Genomic DNA, 15,628 nt, shown 5'->3' on the forward strand with positions numbered 1-15,628 from the left:
CCCAGGGTCGTTTCCCATGTTCCCTTAAAGGCAGGAGTCTCGGTCGGAGTCTCCCTCTGTAGTAGTGAGTACAGGATAGATATGCTGTGGGGAAGGGGGTCTGGGTGGATGCAATGTTCCTCGAAGGTGGTCGGTTCCCTAGCGTGGTTCTGTCCTCCGGGCAGTGAGTCTATGTAGTTCGAAAGTTGTTTGTATTTGAAGGTTTGCATGAATGTAGGGTGTGTATGTTCCGTCAGTTGTATGAGTGTCTTCCGTCCGTTATGTGTGTATATGTGGTGTAGTCTGGGGATGGGTTTGTGGATGAGGTCTCTGAAGGCCTTCGGATCTAGACCTGGTGGAAAGTCCCGGTCGTGGATGAGTGGTAATAAGGGTGAGGGGTGTCGGGTGAGGCCATGTACCCGGGACGCTCTATGCCACACCCGTAGGGTATGTTGTGCCAACGAGGAGCATCCCCGGCCCAGGCCACCTCCGGAGCACCACGGTAGGGTCGACACTGGTCCTGCTATCTCTGTCTCTTCCACTGCTTTCCATTGCTTGTGGACATTGGTCTTGGTCCAGTCCAAAACTCTCCGTAGGTGTCCCGCTGTGTAATATAGATAGAAGTCGGGGATGGCCAACCCCCCCCTCTCCTTAGGTAGAGTGAGAGCCTGATATTTGAGACGTGGTCTTTTCCCGTTCCATATATAGGTACTTGTCAACGTGCGTAAGGCAGTGAAAAATCTTTTAGGGATTGTTATAGGGAGTGTCTGGAATAAGTAAAGTAATCGTGGGAGGAGGTTCATTTTAACCCTCATTTGAACCCTTCCCAGCCACGAAATATGTGGGTGGGACCACTCGGCTACAAGTTTATTTTTTTAATCTTCCTCAATTTCCTCCCCTATTAGTTTGTATATGTGCTGAAAGTCTAATTTAAAGGCATTGTGATATCTATGTAATAGATGCTTTTATGTGCAGCATTACATACTCTCATCTCGGATTTGAAAATATCTCTTTTTAGTCATGTAGAGGCTTAACAAATAAAGCATTAGACACATATTGTGAAGATCCGAACACGTTTACAGGCTAATACCCAGCATGAGTTTAAACCTTTGGATGGAAGTTAGGATAGCAGAGTACTAGGGCAGGTAAACTAAACTCACACCTCTGCAGGAAATCATTTAGAAAGACTACTGGGAAGAGCAGGCTCTGGCTCTTCTACAATTTGTAATAGTGTAAGGCATAAACAGCAGGATGTGTGCAACACGATCCAAGTAATAATTTGTAATAATATCATGCAACTATTGTAGGATATCCAACGTATCACTTATATTAAAAAAATTGTAATATGAGGATAACCCACATGATATATAGTATTAGAAGGATAATTCTGCAGGATAATGAACTTTATAAAGCAACTATTTTATATAAGTAATATTATAAAGTTAATAGTTACAGTCTATAATTAATGTCCTCTTGCACCTCCCATGCCTTCCCCCTCTGTCAGTCCCTGCATTGGCTTCACATAATATATAGGGCTTTATTTCAAATTTTGATACTTGTTTACTAATCTCTACATCAAGCATGTCAAACATGAGATGCGGGGAGATGTATTATAACAGGGGGCTCATGTGGTGGGCAGCTGGCCATCTAGGGGGCCCCCAGAGCGGTGCTTACTGTTAAGGCAAAGTAAGGCACTGTTAAGGCAAAGTAGGAACCTGCTCTCCCCACATTGCAGGTGCCTACTCTGCTGAAATTTGGTGGCAGCAAGGGAGCGCAGTCTGTTACTGCTCGCGCGTGCCCTCTGTGGTGATGCTGAGCACCGGAATATGACATCTATCTGGGCCGGCATCACTAAACTCCACACGTGAGGGAAAACTCACTTCTTCGGGAAAGCATATCAACTGAATTGTTAATAGCTCCACAACACCACCACACCCTGGTTCCTCTCCTGCAACTATCATAAAATTAAATAAAACACAAGTCTTCAGCGAATACTATACAACCAATCTACTTTTCTACTTCTATCCTTTTTTTTTGTCCCTTTACCCCACTCCCTCTAACATGTAAGCTCATTGAGCAGGGCCCTCAACCCCTCTGTTCCTGTACGTCCAGCTTGCCTGGTTACAAGTACGTGTTTGTACAGCGCTGTGGAATTTGTTGACGCTCTATAAATAATAGTGCAAGACCTGCAGTATTATATGGAACACTATAAGGCTAATAGTTCTATGAAGAACACTGCAGGAATATACTACGGCTAATACTTTGATATACATAACATTATAAAGGGAATAATGCTGGATAAGTGACGTCATCAGACTTTATATCGTTATAAGACTAATAATGCAGGTCATGGGACATTATAAGACTATCTATTATTATGATGTTTTTGATACTGCAGGTGATTTTACACTACATGGATAATAGTCCATGACACATAATGCTGTATGGCTAATACTGCAGGATGTGTAACAATATAATAATAATACTGCATGTAACATTGTGTGGATAATACTGCAGGAGATCTATCTTAATATGGTTTAATACTGCAGATTATAGAACATTAGGGGGATAATACTGTGGGACAGGTAAAGCTATATGGATGATATTGCAGGATAAGTAATATTGTATGAATAATCCAGGATAAAGAACGCCGTATGGATAATACTGCAGGATATGCAGCATTATATGAACTATACTGCAGGATGTGTAACTTTATATGAACGATACTGCAGGATGTGGAACATTATATGAACGATACTGCAGGATATGGAACATTATATAAACAATACTGCAGGATACGTAACGTTATATATAAACAATACTGCAGGATACGTAACGTTATATATGAACAATGCTGCAGGATGTGTAATCTATTTTATGGATACTACTGTACAATATGCATCTGTGTGAGTTGCTGTAGAGATAATATGTAACATAAATAATATTAGACAATGTGTAGAACAGTGTACAATATTACAGCAGAATATGAAGCAGAGTATTAAAACTACAGTACATTCAATGTAGATAATATTAATAATGGCTATTGCTGCAGGACGCACAACACAACTCAGCACTGCAGGTTGTGTAACATTGAAGGGCATATTGCTCAGGTATTGTACTATGTGCAGTGTGTAAATACTGCAGGAAGTGTTTCAATGCTAATACTGCAGAAAGCAGAACATTATTTTTTCCAAAATAATAGAAGAAAATCCTTTTATATAGCTGTATAGTAAACTAGAATGAAATGTACTTCTCTTCCACTCTACTTTAGCTGGTCTTTATCCATACCAAAATATAAGTTTATATTTTTCATGTCTGCAACAGCAGCCTGCTTTTTTATGACTGCCACCCTTAGTCCAATCACACGAGTCACACCTGCTCTAAACTTCTGAACTGCCTTACCCCCTGAGCCCCAGCTCTCTTTCACTTTTTCTCTCTACATTTTATCCGCTGTGCCCTCTAATTTTTTCCTAGTTTAAAGAAATGTGATTTTTTTTTTAAAACTTAAGTATTGTATGATTATTCTGTAATGCTTTCTTTTATAATAAACCGCTCTTTTCACTGGATCTCCTTGCAAGAATGTGGCCAATTGGCCATCTTTATCCCTATTTGCTTCGAATCCTGAAGTCATATGCAAACCCCAGGCATACCTTTGTGAGTTGGTTTCAGCAATTCCACTGACAAACATGGTATGACGTTGTTATGGTGCCCGGAGGTCCCTGTTACTTTATTAACTAAAGGGGTTAAATCATTTTCAGATGGTTTGACCCCAAAAGATGCCTGCAAAGTCAGATTTCCCTTTCCCCAGTGGTATCCGGCTTCTTCAGTTTCAGGAAGTGGAGGGTGCCGCCGGGCAAGGGCTCCGCTGATCGGCTTTTGCTCTAAGCCAATCAGTAGCATCTTATTCCTAAAAAGTACCATTCAAGAACGGTTTGACCCCTTTTTCTAAGAAAGCGCCAGGAAGTTGTTATGGTGCCCAGAGTGTTACTTTAAAGATGACTGGCCCACTACATTAAGGGTAAGTAAAGATATTTACTGATGGGAAACATTTACTTGTACATACTTACAGTTGTGTTCAAATGTTTGCATACCCTTGCAGAAATTGTGAAATTTTGCCATTGAGTTTGAAAATATGACTGATCATGCAAAAAAAAAAAGGATTTTATTGAAGGATAGTGATCATATGAAGCCATTTATTATCACATAGTTGTTTGGCTCCTTTTTAAATCATAATGATAACAGAAATCACCCAAATGGCCCTGATCAAAAGCTTATATACCCTTGGATGTGTGGCCTTGTTACAAACACACAAGGTGGCACACACAGGTTAAAATTACAATTAAAGGTTAATTTTCCACACTGGTGGCCTTTTAAATTGCAATTAGTGTCTGTGTATAAATAGTCAATGAGTTTGGGAGCTCTCATGTGGATGCACTGAGCAGGCTAGATACTGAGCCATGAGGAGCAGAAAAGAACTGTCAAAGACCTGCGTAACAAGGTAACGGAACTTTATAAAGATGGAAAAGGATCTAAAAAGATATCCAAAGCCTTGAAAATACCAGTCCGTGCTGAATCATTTATTGAGAAGTATTCTGGGATCTCTTGATGCCAAGGTCAGGTAGATCAAGAAAGATTTCAGCCACAACTGACAGAAGAATTGTTCGGGACACAAATAAAAACCCACAGGTAACATCAGGGGAAATACAGGCTGCTCTGGAAAAAGACAGTGTGGTTGTTTCAAGGAGCACAATACAATGATACTTAAAGGGACACTATAGTCACCTGAACAACTACAGCTTAATGTAGTTGTTCAGGTATGATCTATAGCTCCCTGCAGGCAATCTAATGTAAACACTGTATTTTCAGAGAAAATACAGTGTTTACATTGATTGATAGGAATACCTCCAGTGGCCGTCACTCAGACGGCCACCAGAGGGACTTCCTATTATGCAGGGCCCTAAAAAGGCCCTGTACACGTCAGACGTATTAAAATACGTCTGTGTGCAGGAGAGAGAAGGCACTGTGTGCGCGCCTTCTCTCTCCAGCCTGTCAGCAGAGGAGGGGGGCGGGCAAAGACCGCGAGCTGAGCTGTCAGTCAGCTGTTCGCATGCGCGGTAGTGCGCTCACGACTTCAGAGGGCGGCATGAATGTGCCCTATGAAGTATGTGCGCATGTGGAAGCGTCTGATTGCTCCCTGCTCGCGCCCACCTATTTCGGCATTTTGACGAAATAGGGGGCGCGGCTTCACGAGGCTCCCGGCGCTGGAATGAGGTGAGTAAAAGACTCTGCCTGGAGAGTCCCTTTAACCCCTTAAGGACACATGACATGTGTGACACGTCATGATTCCCTTTTATTCCAGAAGACTGGTCCTTAAGGGGTTAAACAAAAATGAGCTGCATGGTCGAGTTGTCAGAAGAAGCCTTTACTGCGCCAATGCCACAAAAAGCCCAGTTACAATATGCCCAACAATACCTTGACACACCTCACAGCTTCTGGCACACTGTGATTTGGAGTGACTAGACCAAAATAGAGCTTTATGGTCACAACCATAAGCGCTATGTTTGGAGAGGAGTTAACAAAGCCTATTGTGAAAAGAATACCTCACGGTAAAGCATGGTTGTTTTAAGGGTATGTGAGCGCTAAAGGCACAGGGAATCTTGTAAAAATTGATGGCAAGATGAATGCAGCATGTTATCAGAAAATACTTGCAGACAATTTGCATTCTTCTGCATAGAAATGGTATGTATGTTACCAAATCTCCAAGAGTATGCAAACTTTTGAGCACAACTGTACATGTATGTTTTAGAAAATATCATGCAAAGTTTATCACCTTATTCTCTTAACGCCTTTTCAGGACTTTCTATCTTCCACTTATTTTGTCATTCATACAAATGTAGGTAATCTCCAACAATACTAATACATCTATCGTAATTATTCCGTAAAAATTCAAGCACCTGGGAGACAACACTCAGGTTATGAAGTAGATTACCATGTCTGTTCTTTTTAATAAGAGTCCCCTTCTCCAGCATCTTATCTACCCATGACGCCATTCTGGATCCTTTACTTACACAAGGGGTTATTTCCTCAAATGTTAGAAGGAACAGACTCTTCCAGATAAGCCATTCTGCAGCTGATTCCCAACATCTCCACAGAGACAGGCAAAGAATCTGCTTTGGTGGTCATTACCAGGAAATGTCCCCACTCTCTCTTTTCTCCCACCAGGCAACCACATCTAGATGTTACCCAGCTGTATACAAGTTTTACCTGTTCCTCAACCGGCATATCAACACCCACATTCAGTTTGTTTTACAACATACATAATTTTTATGATTGCGTGGAAAGTTTATCATTTGTTCTTTCGATAGAGAAGGAAGTGTAACACTATAATATTAATACTGCCGGGTATGGAACACTGAAAAACGCTAATCTAACAGGGTAAGTAACAATATTAAGAACCTATGTGGGCAAAGAATCTGCAGTATTGACAAATATTATCAGATTCTGTAGATATCTTTCAAAAAAGACCTGGAAGATATTGACGGGGGAGAATATTCAAGGTTATCATTTGATAAACTTGATGTTTTTTCTACGTAGAGTACTATGTAAGATTGTTTAGTATTGAATGTAGTATCAGTGAGATTCAACTTTAATGGCCGGTATTTTTATTCCATAAAAAATAAATGCTGAAGACTCCCTTTTGACTCAAAGTACTTTTGGATAGTGAGAGGATTATTTACTAAACAATGAATTGTAGTCAGTTGAAAACAAAATTGCATAGAGCAGGCAAGACTAGCTAGGATTTCATTAAAGCTGATTTGGAGAATATTTCTATGGGCACTTACCCAGACCAAGCAAGCCACTAACATGACGCTTACACAACTTCGTTACCAGCACACTAGCGGCTGTATGGAGTAACATCAATCACTTCTCTCCTGTAATCCCTAACCAGTGCTAGAGCTATGCTCGGCGAGCTGGATTTGTGACTGTAGGAGGTCTTTTCTGCTCTCCCTGTCAGTCAATACCGTGTTTCCCCGAAAATAAGACATCCCCGAAAATAAGCCCTAATGCTTTTTTCAAGGGAAAAATTCCCGGTCGTATTTTTCAGTGAAAGACGGTACCTAATTGTAATTCTTATAGGTCTTTCCCCATCTGAAAGTAATTTCCTCAATGTAGAGAGTTGGTGCATCTCTATGGGGAGCGTTCAGAGTCTCAATACAGAGCGTGGAGATGCTAAATTGTAGGTCCTGCATTCTTCGCAGTTCCTCAACCAGGAAGTCCCTATAATGACTGTCAAAGTGACAGCCGCTAGAGCGGGCCTTAGCCAGGAGTGTAATCACTAACTTTTTCCAGAAAAAGCACGGTTTACAGTTTGGAGGCTTCAGGTACAATCTGTTTGCCTATAGTGTCTCTTTATGCATTGACTATGTCATAACAGGCTTATTTAAAGTAATACTGCAAAATGCACGTAACAAACCTAAAATATGTATTTGTCATGTCCAGTTAAATTAAATCATAAAGGATCACTTTTATGTAATATTAAATAATCTATTTTTATTATTGTGTCTGAAATAATGATATAAAGTTTACTGTATAACAATCATACCTGTAACATAGCCATAAAGGTTGGAGGGAGTGTGTGCTAGTGTTATTGGGTTGAAATTAATATGAAGATTTGTGGAGGGTTAATAAGTGGTTTGTTTGTGGATTGTTACAGTGGGTAATGTGTGGGTTGTAGATAGGTGGAACTTGAATCTTACTTGATGTATCACAGTGAGTTGATGGGAGCCAAGTGATTGTCATTGTGGGTCTTCATAGTGCCATTTAGACCCCCCTTCCTATTGACTACCCTTTCAGTTACACCCAGCCACAGTTCCACAGCATTAGAGGAGCTTGTTGAAACTTTGTTTGGAAATATGTGGCTAAGAGTTGCATATTATATATATATATATATATATATATATATATATATAATATATATATATATATTATAGCGTAATAATGCTGCCATTATACTTTAGTTTTGTAACAGGTCAATATACAGTTTGTCTGCAAACTTGGAACCTAAACCTGGCATATTCTAATGCAGGGGTAGGCAACCTTTTAGCAGCACTGTGCCGATATAGGATTGTGATGTCCCGTAGCGTGCCGGTCCTATTTTTTTTAAATTGAGGTGTGTATGCTGCCGTATTCTGCTTGTGTTATTTATACGGTAATTGCTTTGTATCGCAGCATTTTTGTGCGTATATGAGCTATTATAATGTGTATGTTCAGGAGTAGTTTGTGGTATCGTGTATGATACATATGAATGTGGGCTGTGTATGGGGGCTGTTTGTGGAATTGTGTGTGTGGATGGATATGTCACGTTGTGTCTTTGGTAGTGTGTGGCTGTTTGGGGTATTGCAGGTGAGAGACTGCATGTGGGGTTGTGTGCATGTATGTGGATTGTTAGCAGGTTAGGTTTCTGCGGATTGTGTGTATCTTTGTTGGCTGTTCGTATTATTTGTATGAGGGGAGGGTTATTGTGCATTTTGTGTATATTTAACAGTGTGTGTGGCTTCCCTGGGTTCCAGTGGGGACCAGGCTGGCCAGGTACAGGTCAAGGACAGGAGCTGCAACAGCAACTGCAGGCTGCTTTACTACAGTGTGGATTCCCATTCACAAGTGCTGGGAGGAAGTGATCTGAGATCACTTCCTCTATGTGCTGCAATACATAAATTGAGGATTGTCTTTCACCACCTTTTTGTATTAGCAGGTATCTGAAGTTTCACTGGGACTCCTGATAGGCCAGAGCCTGTTTGGCTCTAGCAGCCTTGAGTGCCGTGCAAAGACACCTTGAGTGCCGTGCATGGCACTAGTGCCGTAGGTTGCCTACCCCTGTTCTAATGTATCTCTTTATTTTGAAATACTTTTACTTTTAAAATGCATTCTACAAAACCATTGTTATTGAATGGTTTCAGATATCAGGCCTTAGGTCACATAGAAGAGATGACTTGCATGACAAGGTGTACAGCACTTTCTTTGTACTTTATTTATGGGGCATTTCAGTAAAAAAAATATTCTCTTTATTTTTTTTTCTTTCATTACAAACTTTTCATCCATACGTTAACATTTCTGTAGAGTTGTTTTTATCTATTTATTTTTCATATACATGTATGTTGACACATCCAAGACTTGAAAGTGATTCAGAAATTGTAATGTATCCAGATGGCTTGGATTTTCTAGTATACAAACATGGTTAGTGTATTTTATGACTTCCACCCAATGTACAGTTGGTTAATGTCATTCTGAATCTGCATCAAATCTCCTGGCAATGTTCAGCTAGCAGATTGTCAGCTTTGCATACATTTTAAAACTAATAATGTAATATTAACCCTGCAATATCATCTTAACCCTCCAAAGAAAAACATTGCAGTTTTAGTTTTTTTTAGAAACTGCAATCTGCAAACTGCAATCTTTGCAATGCACGGCTAAATACACCTCTATTAGTAGTGGCTATTTTCCTGACAACCGCTAGAGGCACATATGCCACACTGACACGGGGGGGGAGAGAGTGGAAGAGTTTGGTAGTGTAAGTGTCTATTGGGGTATGGAAGAAATTAGACTAATTAAAAAGGACAGGCAAGAGATATTACCAGTTGCTCATCTTCTTGATTCTTGACACGCTAAGTACCAAAACAACTTAAGCTTAATGAAGCAGTTTTGGTGAATAAATATTTCCCCTGCAGTCTGACTGCTCAATTATCTGCCATTTAATGATGAAATCACTTTGTTTATGCTGCCCTAGCCACACCTCTCCTGCAAGTGACCTACAGTTTCCATACTGATTTTCTGTAAAGAGAGATCTAATATTTAAACTTTATTGCCCAGTCTTTCATTTAGAATTTCTTATCTAAAGAGCCTGCAGAAGCCTCATTTGTGTGCTAAAAGTTTAATTCATAGAACAGGAGATAAAACCATCTAAAGTAAACACACTCTGCTGTCACATCTGATTTGAAAATGACTCACACAGACCACATGATACAATTGTTTCACAGCCAGGGGAAGTGTGGCTATGGCTGCAGAAACAGAAATGAAAAATGGTTTCACTCCCAATTAAACAGTAATATTGCAGGGACATAGTCTGTACACCAAAACTGCTTTATTAAGCTCATATTGTTTTGATTCCTAGAGTATCTCTGTAAATATAGCCAGGAAATGAACAAACAGGGTGCATATTTTATTTATTTATGCCTTAACTGGACACCTGCTACAGACTGTTTATCTATTTTTTTTGTTCCTCAAGGACAATGTATTATTTTTGTTATTAATACAAAATATTAATAAATTAAAAACAAATATTTTATTAATAAAAATATTAAAGCCTCTTTATGTATTATTTCATTAATTGATACATGTTACTTTACACTCCTTTTCAGTGTGTTGCCTATCTGCCTTGTCCATCAGGGCAGCCATCTTTAAATACTCTTGTTCAGAAGTGCCATTTATCTGCTATCATTTGATCGACTGTATCTGGACCAAAATGCAATGTTGAGATGTCAGAATATGCAAATGATGCCAGGATTCATGAATGTGCTCTTGCTCTTAATTACATGCATTGTCTTTGGTGCATCTAACTTATACTCTAACTAATATTTAAATGTGGCTTCCCCCATGGAAAGGATCCAAACCAGGGCCGGACTGGCCCACCGGGATACCGTGAAATTTCCCGGTGGGCCGTCGGCACCTGGGGCCGGGCAGACACCTGGGTCTGCTGGCGGCCTCTGGGGGTCTGGTACTGGTGGCCGCCAGACCCCCAGCGGCCGCCAGTACCAGACCCCCAGCGGCCGCCAGTACCAGACCCCCAGCGGCCGCCAGCAGACCTCCCCCAGCGGCCGCCAGACTCCAGCACAAGTTCCCCAGCGGCCGCCAGACTCCAGCACAAGTTCCCCAGCGGCCACCAGCACAGACAGCCGTCTGCACTGCACGACCCCCTGGCAGGTAGTAGTAATGTGTGTTATGGTGTGTCTGTCTGTATGGTGTGTGTGTGTGTGTGTGTGTGTTTGTCTGTATGGTGTGTGTGTGTGTCTGTCTGTATGGTGTGTGTGTGTGTGTCTGTCTGTGTCATGGTGTCTGTCTGTATGGTGTGTCTGTCTGTCTGTCTGTATGGTGTGTGTGTGTCTGTCTGTGTCATGGTGTCTGTCTGTATGGTGTGTGTGTGTGTGTGTCTGTCTGTATGGTGTGTGTGTGTGTCTGTCATGGTGTGTGTGTCTGTCCGTCATGTGTGTGTGTCTGTCCGTCATGGTGTGTGTGTGTCTGTCTGTCCGTCATGGTGTGTGTCTGTCTGTCCGTCATGGTGTGTGTCTGTCTCTGTGTCATGGTGTCTGTCTGTATGGTGTGTGTGTGTGTGTCTGTCTGGTGTGTGTGTCTGTCTGTATGGTGCGTGTGTGTGTCTGTCATGGTGTGTGTGTCTGTCTGTGTCATGGTGTCTGTCTGTATGGTGTGTGTGTGTCTGTCCGTCATGGTGTGTGTGTCTGTCCGTCATGGTGTGTGTGTCTGTCCGTCATGGTGTGTGTCTGTCTGTCCGTCATGGTGTGTGTCTGTCTGTCCGCCATGGGGTGTCTGTCTGTCCGTCATGGGGTGTGTGTCTGTCTGTCCGTCATGGGGTGTGTGTCTGTCTGTCCGTCAAGGGGTGTGTGTCTGTCTGTCCGTCAAGGGGTGTGTGTCTGTCTGTCCGTCATGGGGTGTGTGTCTGTCTGTCCGTCATGGGGTGTGTGTCTGTCTGTCCGTCATGGGGTGTGTGTCTGTCTGTCCGTCATGGGGTGTGTGTCTGTCTGTCCGTCATGGTGTGTGTATCATGGTATATGTGTGTGTGTCATGGTGTGTGTGTGTGTCATGGTGTGTGTGTGTGTGCGTCTGTCTGTGTTAGAGATATTGGGCATGCAAACTTACAGCGTGCAGTAACCGTGGGTTAAAGTAGAGTGAGTGAGAGACTAATAGAGTGTGTCTGATGTGTGAGGTGTGTGGGTAAGACAAGAGTGGAGTATCAGACAGCGTTGGAGTGTGGACCATGTGATGTTAGAAACTTAAAACAGAAGGCATATAACATAAAATAAAGTTCAAGTGTCAGCATGTGGTTGCGGGGTAACCTCGGGCAGTCTCTGATATGCATTCAACCCACTCCCGACTTCAGGATTCGCCGCGGCACAGCCAGCTGAGCCTCCATATCCCAGCGATTCCATCCGGCACTGATGAGGTAGGATGACTGCAGAGATGTGAGGCTGTGAGACATGGGCATTTTGCTCGGGAGGTGATTCAGCTGGGTGCCCTGCCGAGGTGTAAATTGGTGCGTCGGGCCCCAGGTCCGGCATATGGGCACAGGCGTCAGCCTCGTGAGTTTCAAGCTTGTCCCCTGGTTCCTTGTGGGCAGATGTGGTCTCGACTGTGCTCGTTGTGGGGCAGAGTATGGAGGAGGGTGCCCGTGCAGGGGCCTGGGAGGAGTAGTGTGTTGGGCTGAGGGGTTGCATGCGGTCATCCGTTTCACCCGCTGCTTGCGTTTTATCCGCCGCCCCTCCACTCCGGAGGCCCGTAAGGGTCGCTTCTGTTGCCGTCTTCGGTCATTTGGGCAGCCCCGGTTTGGAGTAGCTTTGTCGGCTGACCCGTGAGTGCTGGGGGTATCAAGCACTGTTAGCCTGGCCCAGAAGGCGTCGAACAGGCGGTCTAGCCGCTCCGCCAGAGGGGGCAGAGGTGCAGGGTCCCATGCTTCATCTGCCATGTTGGGTCGTCCTCGTTTTTCGCGGCAGGTAGGCCTCTGTTGGGGCTTCCCTCCTGTGTCACACTCTATGCCGGGATATCCCTCACCGGCAGGGGGGGGGGATAGAGTGTACTGGGGAGACCTCCGGTCCTTGGTGCTGCGATCGGCAGAGGGAGCGGCCGTCTCCCCCCTGTCGTTCAGGTAGGCCTCGTGCAGGCCGCAGATCTATCCCCAGGTCGTGGCGGTCAGTACAGGCTTAGACCTTGCTGGCGTTTTGCTGTGTTTGTGGTCCCCCCGTCGCCAGGGTCAGTGCACTAGCTTTTGGGGCCACTTGCTATGGGTCTTGGCAGGCTTCAGGCTTATTACAGGATTTTTGGCCCGGAGCTCGTCCGCCATGCGACCACTCAGCTCAGCTGTTGGCTCCGCCCCCCAAGCTTGTGTTTTTATGTCAGTGAGCTGATGTATATCAGTGAGATTCTTTGTCTATGAAGGTGTGTATCAATGAGCTTGTGTGTGTCATTGAGATGTCAGTGTCTGCATGTGAGTATGCTTACTGTATAATTAAACATTTTACTCTGAAAGGACCAATATTTTATATTAGAAAAAGCAATATATATATAAATATATATATATATATATTACTCAATCATCTGTCATCTGGGGTGGTAAGACATAGCCTTACATATTACATGCGACAATATATTGCGCAGTGACTTATGGGGCTGGCATAACATTTTTTTCCAGGGCTGCTTTGTATCCCCAGTCCGGCCCTGATCCAAACCAGTTGATTCACTAAAATATATTCAACCCCTTCACTACAGAGCACTTTTTGATTGAAAATATATTCGCATAACATATATTTGAAGCAAGCAATGTATAGTTTGTATATAATCATGTCACAGAGAAATTTTGTGTATGGATGGCTTTGCAGACAAACTTTAAAGTTCACATTATGTAACACAGTTTTTATTTTTTAATTATTCGTCCATCCTTTATAAAATATTTTAGACTGCACACAGTGTCCATTATATTGCAATATTTCATGCAGGGTCTGAAATGTTAGTTTAAAAGCAGTAATGCAATTTTTCATGTGACATAATAGATAAATACTATACTTATAGGTATTTGCAAGGACCCTAAAGACATCACTAGCAGTGCTAAAGCAAATTGATGGTACAGTGCTTTAAAGGAACACTTCACTGCCCAAAAACAAATAAAAATCACTGTTTAGTAGATATACCACAAATGACGACATGCATGTATTTAATTGTGCATTTTTTAAATTGGATTTATGTCTTAAATCCTCTTGCAAAATCTGCATTTTTCCAGTCGGTGGCCTTCAAACCCTGCCCAGACTTTCTGGGGCTGTCCAATCACAGACTTTCAAAAGCAGTTCAATTAAAGGACCATTATAGTGCCAGGAAAACAAACTCGTTTTCCTGGCACTATAGTGTTAACAGGTCCTTTCTCCAGTGCCGGGCTCCCTGGCGCTGGGGACTCTCCTCCCTCTTCCAACATCATCCGCCAAATGCGCATGCCCGGCAAGAGCCGCGCGCGCATTCAGTCAGTCCATAGGAAAGCATTCTCAATGAAAATCACAGTGAGAAGCGCGGAAGTGCCTCTAGCGGCTGTCAGTGAGACAGCCACTAGAGGCTGGATTAACCCTAGTGTAGAGAAACTGATATGTTTACAGCTGCAGGGTTAACCCTAGATAGTCCTGGCACCCAGACCACTTCATTGAGCTGAAGTGTTCTGTATGCTTATAGTGGTCCTTTAAGTATTTGCAAGGCAGGTGCTCTGGGTAATTGCTCCCTCTTGAGATTAGCTCCACTGAGCAAAAGGTAACATGACCTGTTGCCTGCTTGAAAGCCATGGGGGTGTACAAAATAACAAATAATGTGTTGTGCTAAGATCATGTGAAATGTAGCAATTTACCAGCAGTCCTGCTTCTAAAGATGGCTGCAGAATGTAAAAGGATTGTCGGCATTTGAGCACATTGTCCACATAAAGTAAATAGAGTTAATGGGACACTATAGTCACCAAAACAACTTAAGTTTAATGAAGCAGTTTATGTGTATATATCATGCCCTTCAAGCTCGCCGCTCAGTTCTATGCCATTAAAGAGTTTAATCACTTTTCTTATGCAGCCCTAGTCACACCTCCCTGCAAGTAACGCGCGCAGCCTTCCTGCACACTTACTGTAATGTGAGATCTAATGTTTACACTTCCTTTATTACACAGCCGGTTTAATTTAGAATGTCTTATCTCTTTGATGCAGGCTGTGTGAGTCACAACCAGGAGAGGGTTGGCTAGGGGTACAAGGACAGAAACAAAAGTTATTTAGCTTCTAAACGGCATAGAATTGAGCAGTGAGACTTCAGCTGCACAATCTATACACAAACACTGCTTCATTTAGCTAAATTTGTTTTAGTGACTATAGTGTCAATGGTATTTAAAAGTGCTGCTAGCAGTCTTTGTAAACATTGCTTTAGTATTTCAAAAATTGATAGTCTATTCATTCCTACCTTTTACTTGACTGTAGGAATGATATATCCATTAAAACTTTGTGTACTGTTTGGAAGAAGTTTTCAGCACGTATGCAAGCATTATATCAATGACTAGTAGCTTTTGGCTGAGAAATGTATTGCTCTACAGGCTGTTAATCACTCCTAGAATATAAATAAAAGCGAACAAATCTTTATGGACTAGATTTAATTCTGCAAAATAGATGAAATTAAAAGCGTTTATACTCTCTTTGGGTATTGAAGGCATCAATTATATGTATGCCCTGTGAATTTATACACACAGAGGCTATAATACACTGAAACATTTATTCTGAATAGTAATAAAATATAAAACATTTTCATTAAATGCCCATTGTCTTTAGGATGCTTTAGCTTTGCAGAGTCTTTGTGTGCT

General features: G+C 42.3%; 1 protein-coding gene across 11 annotated transcripts in view; it reads left to right on the forward strand.

Annotated features, from left to right (window-relative positions):
* Nucleotides 1-15,628, forward strand: part of SRCIN1 (SRC kinase signaling inhibitor 1) — a 506,902-nt gene that overhangs the window by 402,948 nt on the left and 88,326 nt on the right. The window lies entirely within an intron of this gene.

Source organism: Pelobates fuscus, chromosome 6, assembly GCF_036172605.1.
Source record: "Pelobates fuscus isolate aPelFus1 chromosome 6, aPelFus1.pri, whole genome shotgun sequence".
Lineage (NCBI taxonomy): Eukaryota > Metazoa > Chordata > Amphibia > Anura > Pelobatidae > Pelobates > Pelobates fuscus.